The sequence below is a fragment of the Chiloscyllium punctatum genome, chromosome 20 (assembly GCF_047496795.1).
Source record: "Chiloscyllium punctatum isolate Juve2018m chromosome 20, sChiPun1.3, whole genome shotgun sequence".
Lineage (NCBI taxonomy): Eukaryota > Metazoa > Chordata > Chondrichthyes > Orectolobiformes > Hemiscylliidae > Chiloscyllium > Chiloscyllium punctatum.
Window position 1 is genome coordinate 48,140,655 of NC_092758.1, and position 8,805 is coordinate 48,149,459.

The following is an 8,805-nucleotide window of genomic DNA, read 5'->3' on the forward strand; positions in this document are numbered from 1 at the left end:
AAGATTAGAAAGAAAGGCCGAAGAGGAAGCTCCGACAGGAGGAGGGCGGGAGAGATTAAATAAACAAAGATTTCATGGTCTGAGGTAAAAATAAATGGCAATGTAACAAATAAAGCAACAAAAGATATGCATGGAAGAGGTGCAAATAATAGAATCTTGAATAGCTGATATCAAAAGCAAAGAAGCTAAAGAAACTGGATATTCATTCAATAACAATGCATAGCTCTTTTAACATAGTAAAACCTTCCAAAATGCTTTGCAGAAGCATTATTAAACAAAATGTGACAACTAGCGTTACAAGGAGATATTTTGTTAAAATGTCCAAAAGATTGGCTTTAAGGATCATCTCAAAGGAGGAAAGAAAGGTAGACAATCAGAGTGGACTAGGGAGAGAATTTCAGAGGCTAGGGCAGCTGAGAGCGCAACCATCAATAGTGGAGTTTTCAAAATCAGGGACATGCTAGAGGCCAGAACTAGAACAGTGAAAAAGATTGTGGAAGGTTGTACAGCCAGTAACTGTGGCAAAAATAGAATAGGAAGTGCATGGAGTTTTTTGAAAAACAAGGAGGCAAATTTTTAAATTAAGACACTGGAGGCAATGCAGGCCAATGAATACAAAGATGATAGGTAAACAGCAGTTGTTATCAATCAGATCCCATAGCAGAGTTTTGACTGAGGTAGACTATGGATGATGGAAGATTGAAGTATAGTCGAGTATAAATGCAGTGAAGGATAACGCTATCAATAGGAAATCAGCTGATTCAGGATTAGAGATTAACTAATTTACAGATAGAGGAGGCAGTCTTGATAACGACCAAGAATGAATGAATGATGATTTATTATCACTTATATTTTACAATGAATAATACGGTAAAATAAAGTGACAAGCTTCAACTGTCACCATAATCTAACACAATTTTGAGTAGTTTAAGAATAAAAAGGTATATTGGAAAGCGACAGAACCGAAATTCCTGGAAAAGCTCAGCAGGTATGGCAGCATCTGTGAAGAGAAATCAGAGTTAATGTTTCAGGCCTGGTGGCCCTTCCTCAGAACTAATGGTAACTAGGAAAATGTTGTTTCTTTTTTATGCAGAAGGTAGGGTGCGGTGTAAGGAGTAAACGATAGGTGAAGATAGTGTCCAAAGAGAGAGAGGAACAGTTTGACAGACAAAAGTGTGGATACACATCTGGCTAGGAGGGTGACTAGCTGTTACTGGACACTGTTAGTGGCTAACAATGGATTATGTGTAATAGCAGACTATGTGGTCAGAAGGCCTGTGTATTGGGGGTGGGGATCAAAGAGTGTGATGCTGGAAAAGCGCACCTGGTCAGGCAGCATCCAAGTAGCAGGAGATTTGACATTTCAAGCATAAGCTGTTCATGACGAATGAGGGGTGACCCAAGGGGGCTGAGAGATAAATGGGAGGAGGGCGGGGCTGGGGAAGGTAGCTGGGAATGTGATAGGTACCTGGGGGTACAGTGAGAGAGAGAGACTCACTGAGATCTTGTAGAGGGAGGAAGAGAACTTTTTCAAGGTAGTCATGATTTGGACGTGCCAGTGTTGGTCTGGGGTGTACAAAGTTAAAAATCACACAATACCAGGTTATAGTCCAAAGGGTTTATTTGGAAGCACTAGCTTTTGGAGAGCTGCTACTTCATCAGGTGGTTGTGGGGTATAAGATCGTAGGACACAGAATTTATAGGAGAAAGTGAGGACTGCAGATGCTGGAGATTAGAGCTGAAAATGTGTTGCTGGAAAAGCGCAGCATGTCAGGCAACATCCAAGGAGCAGGAGAATTGACGTTTCAGGCATGAGCCCTTCTTCAGGATTCTTCAGAATTTATAGCAAAAGTTTACAGTGTGATGCAACTGAAATTATATATTGAGAAAGATCTGGATTGTTTGTTAAGTCTCCCATCTATTTGACTGGGCATGTTGGTTTCAATTCTTTCGTACGTAAATTCTAGAACTGTTGTAAAATTACATTCTCAGGTGAGCTTTAACATTAAGTGCCATGTTGGCCCAGATAGTGCACTGAAGATGTGAGGTGCCTGTGTGAGCTGTCTGTGCCCCAATGTTCAGACTGATTCTAATCTTAAAAAAAAAGAATTTACAGAATCTTACATAGATTTAAGCAGTTTTGGAGCAAAATAAAAGGTAATTCTGCAAGTACAAATTCACTCCACAAACTTATGTGTGTGCGCGCATGTGGGTGTGTGGGTGTGTGTGAGGGGTGGGGGGGGGGCTATGAGTATGTGTGAGAGAATGTGTAAGTATGTGAGTTTAAAGGGGTAGAAGTCTGTGGGACGGTGTTTGTGAGAGAGTGTGTGCGCGTGTGTGTGTGTGTGTGTATATATACACGTGTGTGTGTGTACGTGTGTGTGTGTGTACATACGTACATGTACCTGTAGTGTGACATGAACCCAAGGTCCTAGTTGAGGCCATCCCCATTGGTATTGAAATTGATTATCAGCCTCTGCTCAGCCACTTTGCATTGTTGCCTGTCCTAAAGCCCGCTTTGGAGGATGGTCACCTGACAGTCCAAGTGTTCTCCTATTGGCAGGGAACACTCTTGTCTGTTGATTGTTGTGCAGTGTCCATTCATCCGTTGCCACAGCCTCTGCCCGGTCTCGCCAATGCACCATGCCTCAGGGGATCTTGCCTGCAGCATATGAAATAGACAACATTGGCTGATTCACATGAGAACTTGCTACATACAGGGTGGGAGGTGTCCCCATGTGTAATGGTGGTATCCACGTCGACACTCTGACATGTCTTGCAGCATCTACCATGACAACACCATACAACCAAACACATACCAGGCAGATGCTGGAGGTCAGAGTCGAAGATGCTGCCTGACCGGCTGTGATTTTCCAGCACCACACTCTTCGAGACTCTGATCCCCAGCATCTGTTGCACTTGGGGGCTGGGACATTGGAGAGTTCAAGCCCCTGAGAATGTTGTTAATAAGTGTTGAAGAAGACTATTTGCATGCACTGACATTTCATTATCATCTAATCATTTACAAGCAGTTTACTAATTTTACAGGCTGTGGAGAAAATTTAAATAATGACAATTTCTGACATGAAAGTCCAGTAGTTCCAGCTCACCTCTTGCTGTTTCTAGTCTCCATCTTGACAGCATTCCCCAGCATCATAAGGGATGTTACACTGGCAGCAACTATCAGCATCCTTCATCCACAAAGGACGGCATTAAACCACATCATCATAAAATACAGTTCAGCACGTCAATACCCTACCTCAGAGCTCACTGGCACATTTCATTGGAATGCTACTGCCTGTCCAGTTTATGCACAGGTTCAGATACTCATCTCATACTTCACAGGAACAGTGTACATCGCAGGATATTCAGCTTGACCTTTCAGCACTCAGTCACCACGCTCTTGCTTACAAATCAGAGACTCCAGAGGTTTGTGGCAACACTGATGGAAGACATTGAGCAGGGGAGTGGAGCAGTTCTCTGTGCTCTCCACCAACAGCTGAAGCAGGGCAGCTGGAGCAGTTCAAGTTTCATGATCTTAGAACCTTCCATGTGTACAAATCTCATACTATACATAGATGATCACTGCAAGTCCTTTCTCTATTTCCTTGTCATTTTGTTCAATGCTGCTTCATTCAGAACTTATAGGCTTGGTGTTGTTCTGTCCTGCCTTGCTTATTAGCACTGAAACAAAGACAAGCAACTCATTATGGTTCCCAGCAATGCTCATTCAATGGCTAGACATGTTGCTGTATGGCATCATACTGTGAGTCAACAGAAAGTCAGCAAATACACAGCAAGTGCTTCAATTACATAGCTCAAAATAGAACATAGAACATTACAACACAGAACAGGCCCTTTGGCTCTCGATCTTGTGCCGACCTGTGGAACCAATCTGAAGCCTATCTATCCCACAATATTCAATTTTAATCCATCTGTTTATCCAATGACCATTTAAATGCCCTTAAAGTTGGTGAGTCTATTCCTGTTGCAGGCAGGGCATTCCATGTCCCGACTATTCTCTGAGTAAAGATACCACCTCTGGCATCTATCCGATATCTATCACCTCTCAATCTAAAATTATGTCTCCTTGTGCTAGCCATCACCATCCAAGGAAAAAGGCTCTCACTGTCCACCCTATCTAACCCTCTGATTATGTTATATGTCTCAATTAAGTCATTTCTCAATCTTCTTCTCTCCAACGAAAACAGCCTCAGATCCCTCAGCCTTTCCTCATAAGACCTTCCCTCCATACCAGGCAACATCCTAGTAAATCACCTCTGAACCCTCTCCAAAACTTCCACAGCCTTCCTATAATGTGGCGACCAGAACTGTATGCAATGCTCCAAGGGCGGTCGCACCAGAGTTTTGTACAGTTGCAACATGACCTCGTGGCTCCGAAACTCAATCCTTCTACCAACAAAAGTTAACACACCAAATGCCTTCTTAACCACCTTATCAAACTGGGTGGCAACTTTCAGGGATCTAGGTACATGAACACAGATCTCTCTGCTCATCTACACTGCCAAGAATCTTACCATCAGCCCAGTACTCCCTATTCCTGTTGCTCCTTCCAAAGTGAAGCACCTCACACTTGTCCACATTAAACTCCATTTGCCACCTCTCAGCCCAGCTTTGCAGCTTACCTAAGTCCCTCTGTAATCTGCAACATCCTTCCGCACTATCCACAACTCCACCGACCTTAGTGTCATCCGTAAATTTACTAACCCATCCTTCTACACCCTCACTGAGGTCATTTGTAAAATTGACAAACAGATCCTTACTGTCCAAAACTTAATTGAACTCCAGCATGAACATTTCCCATCAACCATCACCCTCTGTCTTCTTTCAGCAAGCCAATTTCTGATCCAAACCACTAAATCATCCTCAATCCCATGCCTCTGTATTTGGTACAATAGCCTCCCTTGGGGAACTTTATGAAATGCCTTAGTCAAATCCATATATACCACATCAACCGCTTTACCCTCATCCACCTGTTTGGTCACCTTCTCAAAGAATTCAATAAGGCATGACCTACTCTTCACAAAACTGTGATGACTATCCCTAAACAAATTATTCCTTTCTAGATGATTATAAATCCTATCTCTTATAACTTTTTCCAACACTTTACTCACAACCGAAGTAAGGCTCTCTGGTCTATAATTACCAGGGTTGTCTCTACTCCCCTTCTTCAACAAGGGGACTGTTCTCCAATCTTCTGGCACTATTCCTGTAGACAATGACAATGTAAAGATCAAAGGCAAAGACTCTGCAATCTCCTCCCTGGCTTCCTAGAGAATCCAGGATAAATCCCATCCGGCCCAGAAGACATCTATTTCACACTTTCCAGAATTGCTAACACCTTCTCCTTGTGAACCTTAATGCCATCTAGTCCAGCAGCCTGATTCTCAATATTCTCCTTGTCAACGTTATTTTTTTCCAATGTGAATACTGACGAAAAATATTCATTTAGCACTTCTCCTATCTCCTTGGACTCCTCAACTTCCCACTACTGAATTGATTGGCCCTAATCTGACTCGAGACATCCTTTTATTCCTGATATACCTAGAGAAAGCTTTAGGGTTTTCATTGATGTTATCTGCCAATGTCCCCTCCTGGCTATTCTTGGTTCTGTCTTTAGGTCTTTCCTGGCTAGGTTTTAACTCTCAAGCACCCTAACTGAGCCATCACATTTCATCCTAATATAAGCTTCTTCTTCATCTTGACAAGAGATTCAACTTCCTTAGTTAACAATGACTCCCTGGCTCGACCACTTCCTCCTTCCCTGACAGGTACATACTTATCAAGGACATGCAGTAGTTATTCCTTGAATAAGCTCCATATTTCAATTGTGCCCATCCCCTGCAATTTTGTTCCGCACCCCATGCATCCTAAATCTTGCCAAATTGAATCATAATTGCCTTTTCTTCAGTTATAACTCTTGCCCTGTGGTATATAACTATCCCTTTCCATCACTAAAGTAAACATAACCAAATTGTGGTCACCATCACCAAAGTGCTCACCTACCTCTAAATATAACACCTGGCTGGGTTCATTACCCAGTATCAAATCCAATGTGGCTTCGCCTCTTGTTAGCCTGTCTACATACTGTTTCAGGAAACCATCCTGCAAACATTGGACAAAAACTAACCCATCTAAAGTACTCAAACTATAGTATTCACAGTCAATATTTGGAAAGTTCAATTCCCCCATAGCAATTACCATGTGATTCTCACTCCTATCTAGAATCATCTTTGCAATCCTTTCCTCTCCATCTCTGGAACTATCCAGAGGCCAACAGAGGTCTCCCAGTAGGGAGACCTCTCCTTTCCTGTTTCTAGCCTCAGCTCATACTACCTGAGTAGATGAGTCCTCATCAAGTGTCCCTTCTGCCATTTTAATACTGTCCTTCACTAATAATGCCACACCTCCCCCTCTTGTCACATCTTCTCTGTTCTGACTGAAACATCTAAATCTCGGAACCAGCAACAACCATTGCTGTCCCTGCTCTAGCCATGTCTCCAAAACATACACAATATCGAAGTTCCAGGTAGCAAACCATGCTGCAAGTTCACCCACTTTATTCCGGATGCTCCTGGCATTGAAATAGACACACTTCAAACCACCTTCCTGCTTGTCGGTGCACTCTTGTGAACTTGAAACCAGGTTTCTGACCTCTGTCCTCTCACCCTCCTGGACACTAAAGCTACAATTTGGGTTCCCATCCCCCTGCCGAATTAGTTTAAACCCGTAGAGCATTAGCAAATTCTCCGCACCCCCTCCCTCACCCCCCAAGCTTATTGGTACCCCTCTGGTTCAGGTGTAGACGATCCTGTTTGTAGAGGTCCCACCTACCCTCAAATGAGCCCCAATTATCCAAAACTCTTCCTACTGCACCATCCCTGTAGCCATGTGTCCAACTCATCTCTCTCCCTATTCCTCGCCTTGCTAGCATGAGTAACAAACTAGAGATAACAACTGTTTGTTCTAGCTCTAAGCTTCCACCCTAGCCCCCTGAATTTCTGCCTTAAATCCCCATTCCTTTTCCTATCTATGTCGTTGATGCCAATGTGGACCACAACTTGAGGCTGCTCCACCTCCCTCTCAAGGATCCCAAAAACATGATCCGAGACATCAAAAACCCTGGCACCTGGGAGGCAACACACCATCTGTGAGTCTCGCTCATTCCCATGGAACCTCCTAAGTGTCCCCCTATCTATGGAGTCCCCAGAGACTAATACTCTGCTTTTCTCTCCCCTTCCCTTCTGAGCAACAGGGACAGACTCTGTGCCAGAGACCTGTACCCCAAGGCTTACCCCTGGTAATCACCCCACCACAACAGTATCCAAAGCAGTATACTTGTTATTGAGGGTAACAGCCACAGGGGATCCCTGCACTGTCTGCCTGTTCCCTTTCTGTCTCCTGACTGTAACCCATCTGCCTTTTTCATGCACCTGATGTATGACTACCTCCCTGTAACTCCTCTCAGTAACTACCTCTGCATCCTGAATGATCCAAAGTTCATCCAGCTCCAGCTTCATTTCCCCAACACGGTTTCTGAGGAGCTGGAGTTGGATGCACTTCTCGCAGAGGAAGTTAACAGGGACTTTAGCGGTGACCCTTACCTCCCACATTCTGCAGGAAAAAAATTAAACTTCCCTAACCAGGCATTCCCAGTTTTCTAAATTCCCAAAGAGGTTGTTGAAAAATGAAGAATTTTTAAAAAGCTATTGTCACCTTACCAATCCGGCACACAGAACTTTTTCTTTGGTTAGAGGAGGAGGGGTGGGAGACACTAGCTAAGAAGTGTTTCGGGTAATGCAACCACCCAAATATATTACCTCACTTACTCAGCAGTCCTGTGTCTACACCTATTCAGCGTGTACTCCACCTATACATGAGGTAAGTTTTTAAAGCAGTCACTTACCTTCCCAGCATCCCCCTGGTCATGGTTCCCACTCTTCCTGCTGCTAAACAAAAAGGTCTGACTCTCAAGGCAAGTCTCTTTTAAGTAGAAAGCTTACCTCCTGACAGTCCATGTTCCTCTCTCTAAAATCTTCCGGGAGTAGTCCTTAGTCAATTTAAGAGAGAGTGTAATCAGTCAGGATTAGTTAGTAAATAGTAGGGTCTGATCTCAGTCTAGCATTTGGCTCTTGAACATTAGTCTGCTGCTTGGAGCAGTCAGGATCAGGGATTCCACATTATTACAGTCGAGGGACTGAATCTCAGTCAGTCCTGAAGGTGCTGTATAACCAGTCCAAGGATTTGTAGGTGGTCAGTTGGGGAGCTTTACAGGGATCAGTCATGGATCTGGCACTCATGAGTTGAGCTAAAGTTGTTTGTTGTGGGGGGAAGAGTTATCGCACAGTAAGTACAGCAGGGGTCTATTCACTGAAAGTTGAGGAGGCTTACCAGGGTGGGCAAGTTGGGGAATCAATTGTGATAATTGTGATTACATGTTGGGTTGCAGAGGGAGCAATAATTGTGACAGGGGGAACGACTCTGCATATTTAGTGTGGGAGCTGGTGGAACTTAGAAGAACATGGGTTACGGCAGGAAGGGTGTTATTGATAGTGACCACCCTCTCTGGTTTTGATTGGGATCAGTATGTCATGATGATTGATATGGCTAACCTGTAATTCTGGGGCTCAGGGAGTAATGTGAGATGAAGATTGAATATCTTAAATTAAACAGTTTGTGGTATTGTTTGGGGGGCCAGAACTGACAGGATCTGCAGGGAGTGCAAAAAAGAAAGAACATGAAGGTTTGGGGGTGTCACTTAGATTGCTCAGATGAACCCTCACC